This window comes from Corythoichthys intestinalis, chromosome 7, assembly GCF_030265065.1.
Source record: "Corythoichthys intestinalis isolate RoL2023-P3 chromosome 7, ASM3026506v1, whole genome shotgun sequence".
Lineage (NCBI taxonomy): Eukaryota > Metazoa > Chordata > Actinopteri > Syngnathiformes > Syngnathidae > Corythoichthys > Corythoichthys intestinalis.
In genome coordinates this window covers 39,233,582-39,255,455 of record NC_080401.1, presented here as the reverse complement: position 1 = coordinate 39,255,455, position 21,874 = coordinate 39,233,582, and the positions used below count along the sequence as shown (strand labels likewise).

The following is a 21,874-nucleotide window of genomic DNA, read 5'->3' as shown; positions in this document are numbered from 1 at the left end:
TTACAGCTAAATTTATAGGCAGGACAAATTAGTGTTCAGTATTCAGAGGTGGGTATATAATAACTAGAGGTCGACCGATATATCGGCCGGCTGATATATGGGCCTCTTCCCATCATCAGCAATTGGCTGATTAACAACAAAAAAGCCAATTAAAAAGGATTTTGATCAGGCATTTGTGTGGGAAACTGTGGCCACGGCAGACTGATGGTAGGACCCCGGAACCACTCTGCAACAGCTTAAGACAGGCTGCTACAGGAAGCATCAGGCTTGCCTGTTTTGTAAATATTGTAAGATTTTTTTTTTTATCTTGCATGAGAGAATAAACAATGTTGCTTTAGCCTTTTAGGCATTTACTTAGTGATCCTTACACTCTAAATGTAACTCGTAGCGTTAGCGTAGAATTTGTATTAGCATGGCGAGCATCCTCTTAAACTCTCATTCTCTTTTACATCTCACATGACGTCCTAATCTGTTTAGTTCTTTGAGAATAATGTACTGTTCTTTCTGAGTGTGTATAATCATAAAACGTAGTGCTGCGATAGTTGGTTTGGTACCACTCCACAAAATTAATCGTTTATGTCTCAGGTCATCAATGCAGTTACAAGCTTTGTGATACTGTAGGATTAACCCGGAGAAACAAAACCGAAGAAAAAAGACAAGGGCTGACGGGAGAAGCATATGCTTATCAAGTCCTGTCTCCTTCAACCAACCAAGGATTCACAGTCAATACATGGTAGCATTATACATTGTGATACATGAGCATTTTTTTTTTTTTTTGGCTTCACATGAATTTTCTACCCAAAAGTCACTGATTGGATGTAACACTTTGGTAAAGTTGTCGATCCTTTGTGAGTTCATCGATTAGCGTGATTGTCAGATTTGTGAGTCCAGACGTGAAAGTGTTGGCCGGACATTGGCGTTGGCTCGATGTAGATCGCATTGTTAAATTCTGTCCAGAGAACTCAGCGACCAGTTCAGCAACTCCATTGTACACAATTGTTACAGTTCACATCAAGTAGACAGTATGCAAGTCAGCAGTTAATTTTCTGCATTTACTACGGGGCTTATTTTTAGGGCATGCTATGTTGTGACTACTTTATCTTCGCCCCTGACATTCCTATCATTTATTTGGTGTGGGAACACTATGTTGTGTCTGTGTGTGTGGCAGTAGTTTTATAGTATTATGGTCAATCATGGTAGCGACTCAGAATGCTATCCTTGTATATCCTTTTAAAGGCACTCAGTGACCCTATGCTGGTCAGTGCTTGGTCAATAGCATTCCAGAGGCGAACGCCAATGTTAGTAACCGAAAATCATTTTAAGGTAGTTCTAACTTTGCGATAAGTAAACAACCTGCTCCCTCTCAAGTCCTAATTGGATTCCCTCACTTGGAACCGAATTTGTAAGTTAGACGGGAGACAATTTGAGTGGGCCTTGTACATCATCTGAACAGTTTTGAAGTGTATCAAATCATGAAATTTTAAAATATGCCTCAAATATCGGCTTTCAAAATCGGCTTCGGATATCGGCAATCAGCTTAAAAAATTTTTATATATCCATCTCGGCATCGGTATTTAAAAATCCCATATCGGTCGACCTCTATTAATAACGCGCTACATTTACATAGAACACGGAAAACCGGAGATCTGATCGTTTTAATTGCATGTTGGAAAATATATTTTATCCGCTAGAGGGCACTCATGTTCTTGGAACAGATGATGTTTCATTTCTATATATTTTCACAGTCGGAATTTGTTGATTTTTGTGCATTGCTTTAGCCTAATATGGTCATGTAATAGGTTATATACGGATAGTCCCCAGGTTACGAATGAGTTCCGTTCCTACGCTGGCGACCTAATACGAATTCCCACATAAATCAGAATTAACCCTTTAAGTAATCATAAATCTGGAAATAACCATCCAAAAAAGTCTAAAAGTATTTTGTTTAATGATGGAGGATACACTTCCCTCTGGTAGCAGCGTTGGGTTTTGCTGGACTGTCGTGTTGTATGACTGAGTAGCGTCTGACATGGATAAAGGACAGCTGCGCTCTGGTTTGCTCCACATCAGGCTGTAAGTTGTTTCGGCTAATATATGTTCGTGTATGCATTTGTAATTTAGTTTGGAGCTACAGTTTTTGGAGTTATGTGTGAGCGATTTGCTATGAGAATTGTAAATACATTAGCATTCATAGCATTTAAGCTAGCATACTGGATAACTACTTTTATTTTTACTTGAGTCAAATTTTGAAGTGCTACTCTTACTCGGGTAAAATCTTTGGCTATACTACCCACCTCTGTCAGTTTTCTAGAAGAGTAAACTAAAGTTAAATTTTTTTGGCAGGAAATGTAGTTATATTTTGTAGGAGGAGGAATTAGTGTTCAATTTTGAGACACGATGCGTTAGAGCTCACTTATATAAGACGGACAAGATGGAGTTCAAATTTCTGGTAGGACAAGTTTGAGTTCAGTTTTCTAGAAAGGCAATTTAGAGATTAATTGTCTGGCAGGAGAAAATTACAGCTCAGTAGACTGACAAGTCAAGATAGAGTTTAACTTTTTTGACAGGAAAACTTGCAGCTCAACTTTGTAGCACGACAAGTTAGAGTCCAGTTTTCTAGACGGACAAATTCGAGCTTAAATTTTTGGCAGTTTATGTTTACGTCTCAATTTTCTGTCAGGACAATTTAGACCTTTGTTTCAAGACATTTTCTCAAACTGGACATTATGAATTTTTTGAACAGCCCATTTCTAAAGTAACAGTACAAATTTTGCCTACTTTTACTTCAACCATTGCGCCCAATGTTTGGCCTGCCATGAAACATTTATTCTCTGTACATATATGGTTGAATGCGTTTGATGAAATCAGACAGTTTAATAGCTTTAACGGTACACATCAAGTGAGCATGCAGACATACGCACACGTACACAAACAGCGTATGCGACACATACCGTGTGCGATTTAAGGTGCGACGTGGTGTGAAAACCACACGAGGAGGTTGAAAATGAAAGGCGTGACCCCAGTGTGACACGTGAAAGTGAAAAATAACGCCACTGTCAACAACGTAAAGGAAAGTGTAGCGGCTTGATATAACAAGTTAAACGTCAGTGTTGTGGGCTAAGATGTAGGAAAACAGTGAGAGGATAAGGGACTGTTTTAATCGACCGTTACGTGACAATTGCATTGGGCCGTATAACAAAACCGATATTTTATTGTGGGGATATTTTTCTATATTTTACCATTGTATAAAAGTATTGTCTTCCAAGAAAGAAAAATTGCGGAGAGTAAAACACAACATATACTGTAAGGTCTTCGGACGAAAACCCTTGAAATACCCATTTTAACTTGATATAACACTAAAACACACAATTCAACAAATTTTAGCTATTTTCTAAGCTTATTTGATTTTCAAGTAATACAAAGTAACGAGCTTATGTGCATATTATGATATTTGAATTGCGTTACGAACTAGGGGGCTGTTTACATGGCGACTCTGCGACACAAAGATGCAATGACTGTGTTTTGGAGTTGCCTCGCGTGCATATGGTGTCGGCGAAGACGAAAAATTCTGAATCCTGCCTCCAAAGATGAAGGATTCGATTGCGAGGAATTGAGGGGGGCTATCTCCGCATGCATATCAAAGGCTCCCGCGGCGCGACACCGCGCCGATAACGTCAGCACTCATACACGTCACATTGGGCGTGTGCAGCAGTGCTATTAAACATTAAAAACAGCAAATATGGCAGAATATCGGCTTTAATTTACTGTTTTAATAATATTTTTAAATTAAATATGTTGAATGTTTCCATTTTTGTGCCTTTTTGAACAAAAGAAAAATGCCATCGCTTCGAGTGGGCGGGCATATTTTTTTCCGGGCTGAGGAACTTTGGTGGGGCTAAAGTGCATCATTCGCTATCACCTTGTAAATCTGCACTGCCCCCTAGGGCCTGGCGAGAATACTACATCTTTTCATGCGGAATTTCAACATTGTTCGAATGGAGACGGGCCCATATAAATGCAAACATGAAATTTTTCGTCTTCTCGGAGAGCCACCATGTAAACGGCTCCTAGATTTTTACCAAATTACCATCCCAAACGCGTTTGTCATTATACTTTGAACTTAATGGTACGCTGTCACAGTTAATTCGCCACCAACCACTGCAGTTCCTCTCATTTCCTTTAAAGATGGTGACATCTCTGTGTGGAAAAGTAACAACGAATGATCATTGTCGCTGTGGTTGGCTGGTATGGAAAGAGATTTTCTGTATAAAAAATTAACTATAATAGTGGTGAAAATACATTCGATTAGTTGATTTCTTAAATGATTCAGAAGGTACGATGCCAACTTTGGCTTTATGAATAAAAGGTTTCTCACAGGCAAGCTCAGAATCAAAGACATACATCATTAGCTCACATTCAGGATCTATTGTACTCTCTGTTATCCCCCCTTAGCATAAGTGAGCGTGACTTGAACGTTAGAGGCCCCCCAATGGTGTTTCCCACTATGAGTCCCACCCCTTCATGTTTGAAGGATTTAAAGCTGGCTTGCACCCTTAACACGGCTTCTTAAAGCTCTGAATGAAAGACATGTATAGGCGATTTTTTTTTTTTTTACTTTTGAGGGACACTTGAAAAAACCTTCCCACGAATCAAGAAAACAAGAGACAAAAAAATGTGAGTCAGTATCATTAGTTGCATTTGAGAGTTCCCCATTTATCCCCAAAAAATTCAGATTTTTCTCTGAATGTCAGATTCACACATCAACTCATTGTTGCCATTGCGTTAATATAACAAAAAATACAAAATAAGCTAATAAAAACTATGATTTTGGTAAGATGGATATCAAAAGCAACAATGAACCAACCAAGACTGAGAGTAAGCAGGGAACTAAATGTAAACAAACTGGCGATCACATAGAACCAGCAAAACTGTTCGTAGCGAATTGTAATTTCGGAATCACTGATGAGTTTAGTAACATACATCAAACAATAAATACAGCAGAATGTCCATTTCGCGTAATTGTGGAAGCCCGTCGGCATCTTTACTCCATTTGTCTTCGGCTTGCTCGTAAGGGTCAACATTGTTCACATCCTGAAGTTTGATCACATATCCGTTCTTCGCCTTGGTAACAAATTTGTCTCTTTATCGAAGTGGCAAGTTAAAGTTTAATGTCCTGCGAGCCAGACCTGCTTCCAATATGGCTGCATTCTTGTCAAATCTCATGTGATCCCCCAACGCTCGAGCCTAATACCGTACGTGTATTGTTAATAAAGTTTTTTTTGTTTTTTTTTAACAAACGTCAGAGCCGGTGTTTTCACACACAAACCGGAACAGCGCGTGTGGCAAACACACACACGCAAAACAGATGCAGAGGGATATGATGGCAGAGCATTCAGAGGAAAATTTTTCCTATACGAGGTGGAGATATAAACACTATTTCAAGTTGGTTGAAAGTAAAGGAAAAAACGTGCATGTAAAGTGTAATTTATGTCCCGGGGCAAAGCTTTTGTCGACATCTGTGGTAAGCAATTCAAATCTGTTTATTTTTGTTGCACTTCAAGTGAAGGATAAATCTGTTGCTGGTGAAGTGCAATAAATATTACAAGGTTCTATAACACAACTACCTGTCTGTTCTTCTCTATTCAACTGACTCGAATACTGCTCGGAAAATTTCAAATTCTTTGACATACAACAACTTCTTTTTAAAGTAACGGAAATAATTATTTTCCCTGGTAACTAGTTACTTTTTCTGTAGAGTAATTCTGTTACTAACTCAGTTACTTTTTGGAAGAAGTAGTGAGTAACTATAACTAATTACCTTTTTAAAGTAACGTGCCCAACACTGAAAAAGTGTTAGCATTTTATAGAATTTAAGCTAGCGGATTTTTGCTATGTCAGTTAGCCAATTGTTCTTTTGTTGTACATAGAGCCTCTTTTTTTATATATACCATGTGAGGCTCAGCTTAGGTATTTAATTTTTTTATGTTCCTTATCTGATTATTCGATTATTCGAAATAAATAGTTCATCAATTAATCGGCTACTAAAATAATCGATAGCTGCAGCCCTATTTCGAATGAACGAGCGTTCCCAGTCTAAATGGATTGGGCGTCGAGCGCTGTCAATGGCAGCCCTAGAGTTACCTGAGACACTATTATGGTGGAAGATTTTGGTAGCAACTTCTTGGTCCTTTTTTTTTTTTTTTTTTTTAAACACACACCATTTTAAAACGATATCTCTATTTTTGGCAGGTGCATATCGATAACCTTTTGGGATACAAAGTATCACGATATATCACCATTTCGATATTTTCTCACACCCCTACTTAATACTTTATTGGTATTTGAGCAAACATTTGGCCATTTATATTGAAACCTCAGAGTTTCATTACGCTGCTGATGAGTGACTTTAATGAGGACACCAAAGGCACTTTCGAGTCATACTGACCCAAGTGTCTATTCGTTAAGAGGTCCTTATGAGTTTCAAAGCACCCATTGATTAACTGCAAATCAGAACCTAATACAAACCTAAGATATGGAGGCCACAATGGAAGGACGTGCTAAATTCATCGTAATCAAAGGGTGATACGATAAATGAAAAATTAAATATAAGGATTTCGGATAATTTTTCTGTATACTGCACTGTGCACTTGCCAGCATGTATATGTGTCCTGGGCTGGGCAAATATCATAGGATGGGGGTCGAATGAATAACAATGAACTTGCACATTGAGAGACAAACTCACAAAAGCACAAATGAACTAAAATCTGCGTGTGTGTGCGCGTGTGTCTGACTGTGTGTTTGCATAATGGTGTCAAGGCGATCACATGATCAGAGAAGAACACCAATGAGGGGAAAAGGATCGCACACACACCTCCACATGGTCCATCATCCCTTGCTGTCTCGCCACGTGCATGCAGCGAGGACCCCATTATAGTCTTTCATGTGCTGTCCGTGGCATGCCTGATAGGAACAAAAGAACAAAATAAAGGGTCTGCGTGGCCCATTTGAAAATCAAAGACCCCCCCCCAACACACGCACAATATATATTGGGTTTATTCACAAGCACGAGTCTTTCTTAACCAGGTGTACTGCTAGTTTGCCTGCTGGCATGCTGTTAATGGTAAGTGGGGATGAGCTGAATACAAATACACCAAACTGAAAAACAATTTCAGCTTAACATGTGCGCCTTGCAAAAAAGGTAAAAAAAAGATAAACAGAGTTGCCTTGAAATTCCATTGAATTCGTTTCGTGACCACACTTGTTACTTTACATTAAGCAGACCTGATTCACAATCTTAGGTTCTCCTGAGTAACTTGTTATTCTAAGTATTCCTAACTCATTTTATCAAATTAATGTTGTGAACGTTATTAAATGAGTTGAATTGACCTGCATAATGAGCTGTCAGCACAGATATTTAGCAACCCTTGAATGGGGAATCTGAAGCATCGTTCCATATTTAAATGAATTGAAATGGCATTAGAGCTAGAGATGTCCCAATCGATCGGGATTGATCGGGTCCGATCACGTCATTTTCAAAGTATCGGAATCGGCAAAAAAATATTGGCCATGCCTTTTTAAAAATTTTTTTTTTTTTTTAATTAAATGGTTTTCTAATTGTATTTAACGTTACAGACATAATATGTTACACTCATCAAGAGTCTTTAGTTTAGGCTTAAATTAGGGTTATCAAATTTATCCCGATAACGGTGGTAATTAATTTTTTTTAAATGTATCACGTTAAAATATTTAATGCAGTTAATGCATGCGCTGCACGATCCACTCACGCACTGTCACGCTCATTCTGTAATGGCACCGTTTTACCTATATAGAGATAAAAGGCAGCGTAAAATGAGTAGAGTGAAATTTGGCAACCTTTGGAGCCTGTTTTTAATTGGCTAAAGCCTTACAATCCCTCTCCCTACGATTAGAATTATCATGGGAAGCAATGTGGGGAAGCAAGGTAGCAATTGATCTTTTTCTTAACACCTTATGTTATTTCCAAACGCAGAGAAGATATATCAATTCTTAGCACTACGCGCAGTCATGGTTCCACTTCCCATCATGCATTTGGGCATGGCTACAGTATCATTTACTGAAAGCTCAACAAATACACTAGATGGCAATATTTAGTCACAATATACAAAGTCACAAGTCTTTCTATCCATGGATCCCTCTCACAGAAAGAATGTTAATAATACAAATGCCATCTTTAAGATTTATTGTCATATTAAACAAATACAGTACTTATGTACTGTATGTTGAATGTACATATTCGTCCGAGTTTTATTCATTTTTTTCTTAATGCGTTGCCAAAATGTATATGATCGGGAAAAATTATCGGGAATGATTGGAATTGAATCTGGAGCAAAAAAAAAGCAATCGGATCGGGAAATATCGGGATCGGTAGATACTCAAACTAAAACGATCGGGATCGGATCAGGAGCAAAAAAACATGATCGGAACAACCCTAATTAGAGCCATTCCAGCCTCCCTTAAAAATAAAAAATATACTATATGGCGGAAAACACAGACAGGACTGAAAAAGCAGTTTCTGCTCTTGCAATCCTCTTTAAAAGAAACTGCTGTATTTTAAGCCAAAACAACTGTTGTGTTTGATAAAACAACATGTCTATATGCTGCCATAGCAGATTCATGACGCATTAAGCCCCCGAACTATTTTTAATTTGTCCGTTTTACCCTGAAAACCCCCGTTTACAGACGTCGCGCATCCCCTTTTGTTTCAACCCAGCCATAAAACAAAGGTAGTCAATTATATTTATTTTTCAAAATGTTTGTCGTTTTTAGCTTAGAATCGTTAATTGATGTCTGATGTTTCGTTAAAAAAAAAAAAAAAAAAAAAAAAAAAAAACGACTTAAAAAAATTATTCACTCCCATAATTTAAACTTTTAAACAAATTATGTCACAATGAAAAAAATGGCGTCTGTAAAAAAGTCACGGATATCTACCTCGTAACTATCGCTTAATTGTATTTTTTTGTTGCTGTCGCATTTTCTCCGAAATGAAAAATTGACAAAAAAAAAACGTTTAAAAGGGTAAATACATGAAAAAGAAAATCTCAACCACTCCTTGATGTCTGCGATTTCTGCATCCTCCCAGGCCATCCCTCCCACTTCAAACGGATTGGACGTCTACTAGTGATAAACTCATTCCAATGCAATCTCATGCAAATAAGGTTACTTAAAGTTGGTGGGGACAATTTGAGCATCCTGAAAAGTTGGTCGTGTTATGTCCCTACCGTCCCTATGCAAACCTACGCCCTTGCCTATACAAGTACTTCCTAAGTTCTGCTGTGTGTAAATTACATATCATAACTTTGGGTGGAGCTCTTGAGGGAAGAAAGAAGCCAATTATTGCTTACTTCAGCTTTAAAGTGATTAAATACAGCAGTTTTTTCCCACTATATTTTATGGTGGCAGTACATCAAAAAATAAACTAAGAAAAATACGGGACCTTATTTCATACTGCAGATATTTCAGCTGCTGATTTTATTAGCAGATAAAGTGACCCCGCAGTTGTTGCCGTGACAAATTTAGAGGATAGAGCGTTCCTGCAACTTTTTAATCAGAGAGATGTAAAGGTGAGCGGGAGAGGCGCGGCCCGAGGGTGCAGAGCAGCGTTTGAAGGAAGCCGCTTGAAAAAAAAAAATCCAATGAAATAAATAATAACATCATAATAAAGTGATAAAGCGGGTGCCGATAGTCTATAGTAGGTTGGAGGAGAAGCGGTGGGAAGGGGAAGGGAGCAAAAGATGAGGTGAAAGGGGTCAGCGGGGAGGAAGGCTAAAGCCCGGGAGTGAGCAAAAGATGGTGCTGTGTCAATGTGTGTGTGTGCATGTGTGTCAACCCCAGCTGGGCAGACATTTAAGTTGACATGCTGATAGGGATTTAAGCAGTGGGTGGGTGCACAAGGTGAAGCTTGATTTCAACGCGAGAGCTGAGACGATGAGGAAGCTGGGAGGGGGTGAGGCTGGTTTTGTGCGGGTGGACGATCGCTCCACACGCCCACTCCCTCCAGGCGATGGCGAGGAGAAAAGGAGGCATTGCGTGTTGAGGTGACGAGCGAAAGACCTTTCTTTCTTTCTAATGAAGTGGAAGTCCCCCCATAATGGGGAATGAGAACGGTCCGGATCCCGCCATATTGTTTTCTGCTTTCCCTTTTAAAATGTCCAAGAGGTGAATGCAGCAAATTACAGTAGATTAAGATTACCAATAGAATTAAATAACCACCTGCCATTGAGGGTTATAGACGTCCAATCCATCTCAACTGGGAAATAAAATAAGACATTTCCCAACTGAAATGGATTGCACACTATCAATGGCAGTCAAGTGTTAATATAGAAATAATAGAAATACATTTTGCACCACCCCCCAAAAAAATTTTCAGATCTTAAATTGCTTCATTTCCATCTTGCTTTCAACCCTGAGGCTTATATGTCGTCCAGTGTGGCTAATTTATGGATTTTTGCAATCATCTGCGTGTGTTTTGATGTAAATCTCTCAGAATGCGATGTGGACGCGGTGGCTTATATTAGGGCTGCAGCTCTCGAATATTTTAGTTGTCGATTATTCTATCAACTCATTAGTTTGAATAATCGAATCAGGAACATTTTATGCCTTGCAGAATAAATTTTAGAAGATGTAAAACAAAGATTGCGCTTTCAAAAGAGCATTAACTGCGAATACAAAATAAAATTCCCGAGTGTTTCTTCACACTATGCAGAATTGCACTTTCATATAAAAATAAACTAAAATACTTGCGCTTCAGCTCAAATGGTGTAAATAAAATAAATGAGGATCTAATTACAACAAAAGAATTGACTAACTTGCAAAGCAAAAAGTCTGTAAGCTTAAATGTTATTAAATGCTAACTTTTTTTTTATATATATTTGTACAATGATCTTAACAAATCGTTCGAACGCATATTCCCACAAAAAAACGGCTAAACATACCTATAAACTAAATTACGAATGCATAAAAAAAAACATATTAACTCAAACAAAAATTTACCTTATGTTGGTCTTAACAGGGATCAGCTAGATTCAGCCATGTTAAATGAGTTATGTCATATTCACTGTTGCCACTAAAGGACAGTGTATCCATCAAAATCAATAAAACTAAATGCAAGCAAACCATTACAATGCCACTCTAAACGAATACTCGAAGCAGCAAAATTCAATTCGAAGCTGTTTTCTTGTCAAATTACTCTAGTTAATCGATTAATCGTTGCAGCACTAGTTTATATACTATATACAAATAAAGTTCTCTTGTGCATTTGAGGGATGTGCATCATACTACAGTAAATTAAATTTCATTTGTGCATGTGAAAGCCTTCTTAGATCTGTTAATCAGAAATTGCCAATGGAAAATAACGTAAAAGTTTTACTGTTAAATTAATGACTCTAAACAGTACATATGGGAACCGATCTGACAGTGGTGACACCATAAAGCCTGAGTTATACTCCTGCGTTGCGGTGACAGCGAAGTGATTACGGCGTCAATGAGCATTCGATAGTTCTGCGTTGAGGGAACGCGTTGCTCTGTAATTCACCGCCAAGCCACTAGAGGGTTGTGGCGTTATGTTTGTATGGTTTTGGGCATACTTGTTGACTTCCGCTAGTCTAGTTTAACGGAGAAAAAAATAAACAATACCAAATGGAACGCTTGAATGTAAATCTTCTGCTCATCAACATTGAATAAATGTTGATCATATAAATGTTGAGGGGCAAGCGACGCAGAAGACGGTTTGGAAGCGGACTGGCCGACTTTTGATGCTGCACAGAGTTCTAGACTCGGGTGGAGACAGCTAGCTGTGGCGGCTAGCTTCAAAATGGCGTCGAGCACTGCGTCCAAGGTCTGCAAAGCCCTCCAGCCCGATTTGTTTGTGGTGTCCTACAACTAGACAGTGGGAAGCCATAGCAGATTTCTGGCGTCTATAGAACTTCCCAAACTGTGATGGGAGCCTTGATTTGATGTTGTATTGTGTGTTAACTGTCTGTTATTGAAAATTAAAGATCAAAACAACTCTTTTGACACCAAACCTGTGCTTTATTCTTCATATACTTGTAGTGTGACACGTAAATAAGTCACAGACTCACAGCAAACATATGTACACAATAAATGATGAAGTGCACCAACCAAACATACGACATAAAGTGACAAAAAGTTGGCAGTTTTTGACCGACTGGGTCAATGCTTCGTGTGGCCACTCGATTCCGAACACACACGTCTCGGTGGTTCTTCCATTTTTTTTTTTTTTTTTCAATTGCCGACCTTGCCATTTGGCAATCATAATAATGTCTTGACCGGACTTGCTCTTCGATGATACTCCCGTCGGCTTGGTCCATTTTTGCGTGTAGAAAAATAATGTTCACAATGGCGGGGATTTCGCACCGTACCGGAAACAACAGTCTGAGCGAACCAATCACAGTCCATTTCCCCCACGTCATATGCGTTGACGTGACGCTAGGCTGACGCTAGGGTTTGAAAAATCAATAAGAGCGCGTCAGGCAACGGCGCAGGGTCGTAAATCGGGTCTTCCTTGACGGCGCAGGTCTGACGCGGAAGTATAACTCGGCCTTATGGCCCCTATTCTTGTTCTCGCCACACTCCAATGCGATTTGAACCCATACTGTCTCTGTGGCAGTCAGATGTGCTGACTACTGAGCAAATAGCACAGTCTAGCCTCCAGCTAGTTAGCACGTTTGACAGCAAAGATAGCGGTGTAGGATGGATAGGGGGGAGAATTCGAACAGGTTTTGATTTGATATCACCACCATCAAGAACAATTACAATCAGAGTCCATAAAATTACAATTTCAATATTTTACCAGCATGATTTTCAGTTAAAAAACTAACTACTATGAAATTTATAGTCACAGAAGCATTATACACAGTTTTTACGAGTGTTTCACGCCTTCGCCGTTTTTTGTTTTTAACAGCAAAATTCTAGCAACTCAAAGCTGATTTTACAATAAATTTAACATTTTTTTTCCTTTATGATAGTATTATGTTTTTACAGTTTAGGGGGCAGTGTTGTTTTTGTCTACGATGACTACAATGAAAATATTTCGTCGATGAACAATTTTTTTCATGGCGATGATGAAACGATAAGATATAAATGTGTCTTGGGAGACAAAAACATAATGAAACGAATGCCAGTTGTCGTCTGACGAGACGAGAAGTAGCCGAAAATGTTCCATAGTTTCCGTCACAAGTTCACAATGTGTGACATTTTTATGTGTAGTGTCGTGGACCAACATACACGTGGACACTGGTGTTTCAACTTAGGTGAAAATTCAATTTAATAAAACTCACAAAAGAAACAGTTTCACAAAATATCTTGGTCCCAACATAAAAGAGGCCAACATAACAAAAGGCTTCAACCAAACTGACCTCCAGACACATCTCTGTGGCCGTTTAAATCAGGGCGGACTCAACTAACGACCATCTGAAGGAGGAATGACAAATTAACCAAACATTGTCAACTTAATAAAACAACAACAGATGGAAAAATACATTTATTCAAACAATAATTAAGTAATGTGCATTTAAACAAACATTGAAAACATTACACCAAACAATCATAATTAAATCAACTTAAATAACCCCCCTTCAGAATGGTAGGTGCCAGCTCTTACACAGCTGTGGTCGTTACCTCAAATTGGCAAATAAAATCTAATAAGCATTCAGACAAATATTAACTAAAGTGTGCACCCATTAGAAAATACTTGTCCAAAAAATATCACATAAATAATTAGCTAAATCTTGAAAAACTAAATTGTGGTGGTAGTGGTATCCACCACATGTAGTTAGTCTGAATCGTAGCAGCATCTGGTTGTGTGACATGTGACGTGCCGCACTCCCCACCCCCAACTCATGGTGTCCTCTCATCTCCAGGCTTGCTTGTTTCACAAAACACAGTAAGATTTGTTTTCTTATCTTGGCAAGAGAGAATATGCAATCTTGCTTTAGCCTTTAAAGACGTTTGCTGAGTGATCATCACACACTAAATGTAACTCATAGCAATAGCATTGCATTCGGTTAGTATTATTAGTATTCGGCTAGTGCTAACGGCGAGCATCCTCCTAAACTATCGGACAACTTTTCTTTTTTTTACACATAGTACGTGAGGTCCAGGTGGGTATAATTATTGAAAGTAATGTTTTGCTGCTTGGAGTGTATTATCACCAGGAAGTTGGTGTTGTCCTTGTAGGCGCTACAATATGTGCTCGTCTGTCAATGTTCATTGGAAATTGTTGGAAAAAAAATGGATATCTTCATTTTTGGATTAACAATTTTGAATTTGTAGAGACGAAAACATTTTGAGTAAACGGCGACTAAAACCAGACAAAATTACTTTTTGTCAACGAAAACTAGACGTAGACAAACAAATTTTGAAATGACTAAAATATGACGAAGACTATTAAGTATTTTCGTCCAAAAGACTTAGACCAGACATGTCTAAAGTCCGGCCCGGGGGCCAAATGCAGCCCGTGGTCCGATCGATCGGGTCCGATCACGTCATTTTCAAAGTATCGGAATCGGCAAAAAAGTATCGGACATGCCTTTTTTTAATATATATATATTCTTTTTTTTATTAAATTGTTTTTCTAATTGTATTTAACATTACAGACAAATATGTTACACTCATCCAGAGTCTTTAGTTTAGGCTTAAGGTAGGGTTATCAAATTTATCCCGTTAACGGCGGTAATTAATTTTTTAAAAAATGTATCACGTTAAAATATTTAACGCAATTAACGCATGCGCTGCACGATCCACTCACGCATTGTTGCGCTCAATCTGTAATGGCGCCGTTTTACCTATATAGAGAGCTAAAAGGCAGCGTAAAATTAGTAGATTTTGGCAGCCTTTGGAGCACTTTTTCAATTGGCTAAAGCCTTACAATCCCTCTGCCTACGATTAGAAATATCGTGGGAAGCAATGTGGGGAAGAAAGGCAGTAATTATTTTTCTTAACACACTATGTTATTTCCCAACGCAGAGAAGATATATCAATTGGTACCACTACGCAGAGTCATGGGTGCACTTCCCATCATGCATTTGGGCACAACAGTTAAATGGCTACAGCATCATTTACTGAAAGCGCAACAAATACACTAGATGGCAATATTTAGCCACAATATACAAAGTCACATTTATCCTTTAAGAATTAGAAGTCTTTTTATCCGTGGATCCTTCTCACAGAAAGAATGTTAATAAAGTAAATCCCATCTTGAGGATTTATTGTCATAATAAACAAATACAGTACTTATGTACTGTATGTTGAATGTACAGTACTGTGCAACAGTTTTAGGCAGGACACCTGCCTAAAACTGTTGCACAGTACTGTATATTTTTATTATATTATGTATATACAGGATATACTGTATGTATATATTTTCTCCAAGTGGAAGCTTCCATGATCCTAATAAATTTTATAATTAAAAAAATATATATACAGTACTGTGCAAAAGTTTTAGGCAGGTGTCCTGCCTAAAACTTTTGCACAGTACTGTACATATTCGTCCGAGTTTTATTCATTTTTTTCTTAATGCATTGCCAAAATGTATATGATCGGGAAAATTATCGGGAATGATTGGAATTGAATCGGAAGCAAAAAAAAAAAAGCAATCGGAACGGGAAATATCGGGATCGGCAGATACTCAAACTAAAACAATCGGGATCGGATCGGGAGCAAAAAAACATGATCGGAACAACCCTAGCCCCCAGCCTCTGTCATAAAATCAATAACATCCTGTACACATCCCGCACCCCGCACACAGACGTAATAAATTGGTCAGCAGTACTGCCACCAGCATATGAAGTAGCTTACACACTAAATGCTGCTCCTCATTTACCCACTAAACGGCAGCAGCACTCTAAGCAACATTGTGACCCTTTACTCCCAATTTTTTAAAATGGCGACAATCAACAATCAACAAAAAAAGTTGATTACGACGGCCGACGCTTGAAGAATAGTTGAAAATTGGACTATTTCTTTACTAAAATACGCTACAACCGTGTCTGCCTCATTTGCAAAGAGACAGTCGCTGTTTTTAAATAGTTCAATGTAAGGCGATATTACCAAACAAGACACTCTGACCTGTACGACAAGATTACAGGCAGCGAGAAATTGAAGCAACTTGAAGCTAGTTTAATTTCACAGCAGCAGTATTTCGCAAGAGCCCGAGATTCGAAAGAGAACGCCACAAGGCTAGTTGCGAGATTGTTGAAATTATTACTGTATTGGCCCGAATATATGACGGCCCTGATTATATGACGACCCCCTCTTTTTCAAGACTCAAGTTTGAATAAAAACTTTTTGAACACCAAATTATTTTTTATACAGAAAATAATTCCAGTACATCTGAAACAAATGATTATAACAATATATTTGAGAGAAAAGGCATGTTATTTTTCGTCATTCAAATCTTAATATCTGAACATTTAAATATGTAAACTAAAGTGCAATCACATTGGTAAATGAATGGCTTCTGGTTTTTGAAATGTAAATAAACCAATCTATTGTGATAAAACAACAAAATTGCAATAACTGCATTAACCATCAAAGTGAAGTCTAACTGTAACTGTAGTCTTGAAAAAAATCCGAAAGGAAAAACAATGCAATAAAATAATGCAAACTGGTTAAACTTGAGAGTAGCTGAGATCTGTCATGACAGAACATCGCTTCGATAATATCTGGCGCCATCTAGCGTCGTGAATGGGTATAACGTCTAGACCGCGAATATAAGACAACCCCCACTTTTTCAGTCTTATTTCAACGCAAAAAACACCGTCTTATATCAGGGCCAATACGGTAATTAAAAAAGATAATGAGGCAAATGTGACACACAGAATGGCTTGCTAAAATTAGCTTAAATATATTGTTCTATGTAAAGGTTGTCAGCCAAGGTCGGCCCCCCACATTTTTACCACACCAAATCTGGCCCCCTTTGCAACACCCCTGACTTAGACGAAAATTAAAAGGGCTTCCAATAACAATACTAGTAGGGAACCAGGAACCACGCAGGTTGTATATCTGCAATGATGCTATACTGTATATATTTAAATATGAACAAAATAACAGTGTAATAATCACAAATCTGCTTTTTTATACTTACATGAAAGATAAAGACTATTCTTTCTGATTTCTGGCCATGAGGTGAGGTATACCTTGAATTCACACCTATTGAATACAATTTGGAGTACCCCTTTATTCATTCAAATGGTCTAACAACAATGCAAATGGTAAGGTAACACACATACCTACAAAATACTGCACATAAGGCTCACGGCAGCAGCTACAAGGTGCGCGGCTACCTTCTTTGGGTGCACACCAGATGAACCCTGAGCTGACATGTTAAATTACAGCAGGCAGCAGACTGAGACAGACAGGGGGTGCTGGGACTGCTGGGGGGGCTGTCAAAGTGTCTGACTGGGTTTCACTCCATGGGGCTGGAAGGGGGGTTTATTTGACCAGGAGGGTGGGCTACCGAGATGCAGGACTGATTCCTGGCTCCATTTGGGCTTCTAGAGACGGGCCAGAGGGTGGGTGGCGTGCCCTCCTCTTCCACTCCCCCCTTTTGCGTCAAGTTGTCCGTGGAGCAAAGCAATAAGAAGCAGCTTATAAAATAAGCAAACACGAAGGCAGCTTACAGACAGTCGGCCAGCTGGGGGGATGCATGCACACACGGATGCATAGACGCACACCCCCCTCTGGCGTACCTCCGCACCCCTGACCTTGACCCCTCCGGTCATTCCTAACCTTTTTCTGAATGGACGTCAGTGCAGCTGGGCTGTCTAGCCACATAATAAGTGCAACTTCCTTCAGCGCACGCACACCTCCTTCATCATCATCATCACGGAGCCCGTTCCCACGCTCGCTGGATGACTGATAGGAAGTCTCAGCATCTGGACCCGAAAACCTGCCCAATGTGGCGAAATGAAAAGTATTGTGCCTCCAATATTTTGTGAAATTAGGTCAATAAAATATTAAAAATTGGTCTCAGTTGGTTCAGTGCACATTCAAGCCATGACAAACGGCAAAATGTTTTATTGTTAAATATATTGATAAATGGGTCATTTTAAAACTGAAAAATTTGTCCTTCTAAAAGTCGAATTTTTATTTAATCTAAATACTGTATAATATGGACATGTACCTAACAATGAGACTTAATAATAGCAAATAATTAGCAATTAATTCAGAATTTAATTTATAAGTTTTTTTTATATATTCAAGTTTGTAATCAATGAATTAATTTTATTAGTTGTTATTAAAATGTAATATAATTGTTGTTTTTCATTTTGCTATCCCAACCGAAAAAGAATGTGATTTTTTTTTTTTTTACCTTTTATTTCAATGTTTGGGCATTATGGTAGATGAGTGGTTAACACGTCCGTCTCACAGTTCTGAGATCGAGGTGCCGACCCTCCTATGTTCTGCCTGTCTCCGGGTTCTTCCTTAACATCCCAAAATATTCACGGTAGGCTAACTGAACACTGTCTGTCTGTTTGGCCTGCGATCGGCTGTCGACAAGTTCAGGGTGTACCTTCCCCCTGCTCTATGTTGGGATAGGGTGATGGGTGAATGAAAGGATGAATTTGGAATCATTAAACAATAAGATTACAATTAGATTTGCTGATGGTGAAGTGGTACATTCACCTGACTTTGACACAGGCAGCGTGGGATTGAGTCCACCTTAATAGAGATTAAGGGTGTAACGATACAAGTATTTGTATTGAACCATTTCGGTACCTGATGCTCGGTTCGGAACGGAGGCGTACCGAACGAGTTTCTGATGTAATGTATGCTAACCCTTACTTTTCGAGGCTGTGAGTCGATCGGGTTACAGTTTCTTTGTGTAGATTATATTTACTCCGTCTTCTCTACTATAATGAGGACCAACACGGTAGGACAGTGTAACCCAGAAACGTCAACGGCGCGACAACGTGGCCGCCGCGAGAAAGCAGTCAATCAGCCAATGCACACCAGTCGCAGTGCGGCCGCGTGTTAGACGCGTCCCAGAAGCGGCTCAACATGACGCACGCGAAAAGAACGGCGGAGTTTATTAGTTGACGCAAGGCGCGACCCTCCTGTGTCAATACTACTACTGGTAGCTAGGATTGGGCAGACCGGAAGTCACTCGTGTAAAAATACGATGGATCCGGTCGATTTTCAAACTAATATGCAATCGTAACCCACTTTTTGAGTCCGTCAGATCTCTTGAGTGGTAAATTGGGGCACAATTGACTTGTCTTTGTTGATTTACTGCTGTCTTCTCTGCTATAATAATAACCAACACGGCCCCGTGTTCAATACAAAACCCTCCTACCACAACAAAACAAGTAGGAACTAATATTCACATAGGAACTAAAGTTATACAACATAAAATATACAATATAAATGAATACTACATCACAATTGTAAAATATAAACACATAATAAAATAAATAATAGCCCATTAAAATGAAATAAATTGAAATGAGCTAAAACACCTGTAATTAAATAATAAGAATAATACACAGATCCTGCTTACACAATTAAATTTATTAATTTCTGTGTGGTGCTTTAACTTGAGAAAATCCAACAATAAAGCTTTTGAAAACCGTTCATAAGGGAAAAAAAAAAAGATTTCATTAGTAAAATACATGTTAAAATCTTTGTCATTGGGATTGCTTTTCTCTTTAGCACAGGACTTCTTTTTTCTTCTTTCTTTCAGAAAGAAAGCTGACCAATACGCGGGGTCTGAAAGGCAAATTGTTGTTGGATTATCTTTAAATACCCGCTACTTTTTCAGCAGAATTCTAGCTTTGTATAGGCTAATGTTCCTATGTTGAAAACACAAAGGTGTGTAATAAACAACTAGCACATTTGTGTTTTGCATTTTGTTTTCTTACTGTACCGAAAATGAACCGAACCGTGACCATAAAACTGAGGTACGTACCGAACCGAGATTTTTGTGTACCGTTACACCCCTAGTAAAGATGTGATTGTGAGTGCAAATGGTTGTTTGTCTATATGTGTGCCTTATGACTGACCAGCGATCAATTTAGGGTTTCATCTGTCTTTTGCCCGAAGTCAACTGATATAGGCTCCAGCACTCCGCAACTTTGACAAGCATAAGTGGTGCAGAAAATGGACGGAATGATTAAAATTAAACTCAGTATTCGATTTTATTTCATACTCTCCCCCAAAATATTTTTATAGCTTTAAAAAAGAAACCTTTTGAAATGTTTACCCTTGTATGACACTTTTTTCCAGTCATAATTATCTTTATATTTTTCAAAACAAGAAACCAACAACATACAGTGGTACCTCTACATAGTTGTATCGTTCCAGGACCTTGACTGTAAGTCAAAATGGTCATATGTCAAGCAGGATTTTCCCATAAGAATACATTATAATTCCCTTAATTGGTTCCACAACCCGCAAACCTACACTAAATCCTTAATAAATACTGCTAATACTATTACAAATACCATTTACACACAGCAAAACAAATAAATAATAAATACAAATCGGAATAATAATACTAATAATAATTTCTGTAATAATGGAACAAATCGGATTCTAATGTGGCGAATGTATTTTGCGTACTGTACCTGAACGCACCGCGTGGCTTACCTCACAGTGAGATAGCAGCGTGCACTACAGATTTTGGTTTTACTTTTAATGTTTTGTTGTTTTTGGCGTATACTGCGGGGGACAGAAAGCGTGTTGTGCTGCAGTTCTGAACTAAAATTATTAAAAACCTGAGGAAGCTGGCGACTTCATTGCCGATGTTACCACAATAATACTTGTCACCTTAACTTATAATACTGGCGATCGGAGGCCAGAGGAGGACCGTCAAGACAGGAGACGTTCTACAACCGTGTTGTCGAGACAGTTCAGGGACGCCCACATTTCCATCTTCATTTCAATGGTAAGCGTCACCTTTTTTTACCATCGCATTAACCTGCTTGGAGCCCATGTTGATTTCTCTCACAAGAAAATCCGTGATGCGTCTGTCTTGCGGCAAAACAAAAAAATTGCGACACTGTCATAAATCATCGTATTTCAAGCATGTTGTCGGATGTAGAAACAAAAGGCGAGTCAAATTTTACGTCGGATGTCAAAGCGATCTTTATGTCGAGGTACCACTGTACTTCACTTTCATAATATTCAATCAACTGTTTTATCACCTTGTATAATTTTGATTGCTGACTGGTCACTAGAAATCACATGATCTACTACATAAGTTACTATTATCACAATTTTGAAAGACTCTCATCACAACTACAGTGGTACCTCGACACAAGATCTTTTCGACATCCGACGTAAAATTTGACTCGTTATTTGTTTCTACATCCGACGACATGCTCGAAATACGACAACATGACCGCACCGCAGACAAACGCAGTGCGGATTTTCCTGTGTGAAAAATCAACACAGGTTTCAAAAGGTTCGTACAGCTGGTGAAACAAGGAAAAAGGTGACGCTTACCTTTCAAATAAAGATGCAAATTATAGAAAAATATGAGCGTGGGGTGCGCATCCCACTGAACTGGCTAAACAATACATCTCCACGGTCCTCCTCCTCCGACCACCTTTCACCAGTCTTCATAAATTAAGCTGACAATTATTATTGTAGTAACACCTCCAAAGAAATCGCCAGCCTTGCACGTTTTTATCATATATTTCACAACTTATTCAACACAAAACGCCTCCTGACCGCCAAAGTTGACGGTGTTCTCAAGAAAACATTGAAAGTGAAACTGAAACTCTCAAACTCACCGGTGTCGGGTGAGGTGCGTTCAGGTACAGCAAAAAACGTCCGCCACATTAAAACCCGATTCCTTACATTATTACAGGAATAA

The 21,874-nt window shown here is 38.7% G+C and overlaps 1 long non-coding RNA gene across 2 annotated transcripts in view; it reads right to left on the bottom strand.

Moving 5' to 3' along the window:
- LOC130918850 (uncharacterized) overlaps window positions 1-21,874 on the bottom strand; it is a 96,285-nt gene that overhangs the window by 12,673 nt on the left and 61,738 nt on the right. For both annotated transcript variants that reach the window (XR_009063845.1, XR_009063844.1), the window contains exon 4: window positions 6,872-6,960. This is a non-coding gene — a long non-coding RNA (uncharacterized LOC130918850). The remainder of the gene's footprint in view (window positions 1-6,871; window positions 6,961-21,874) is intronic.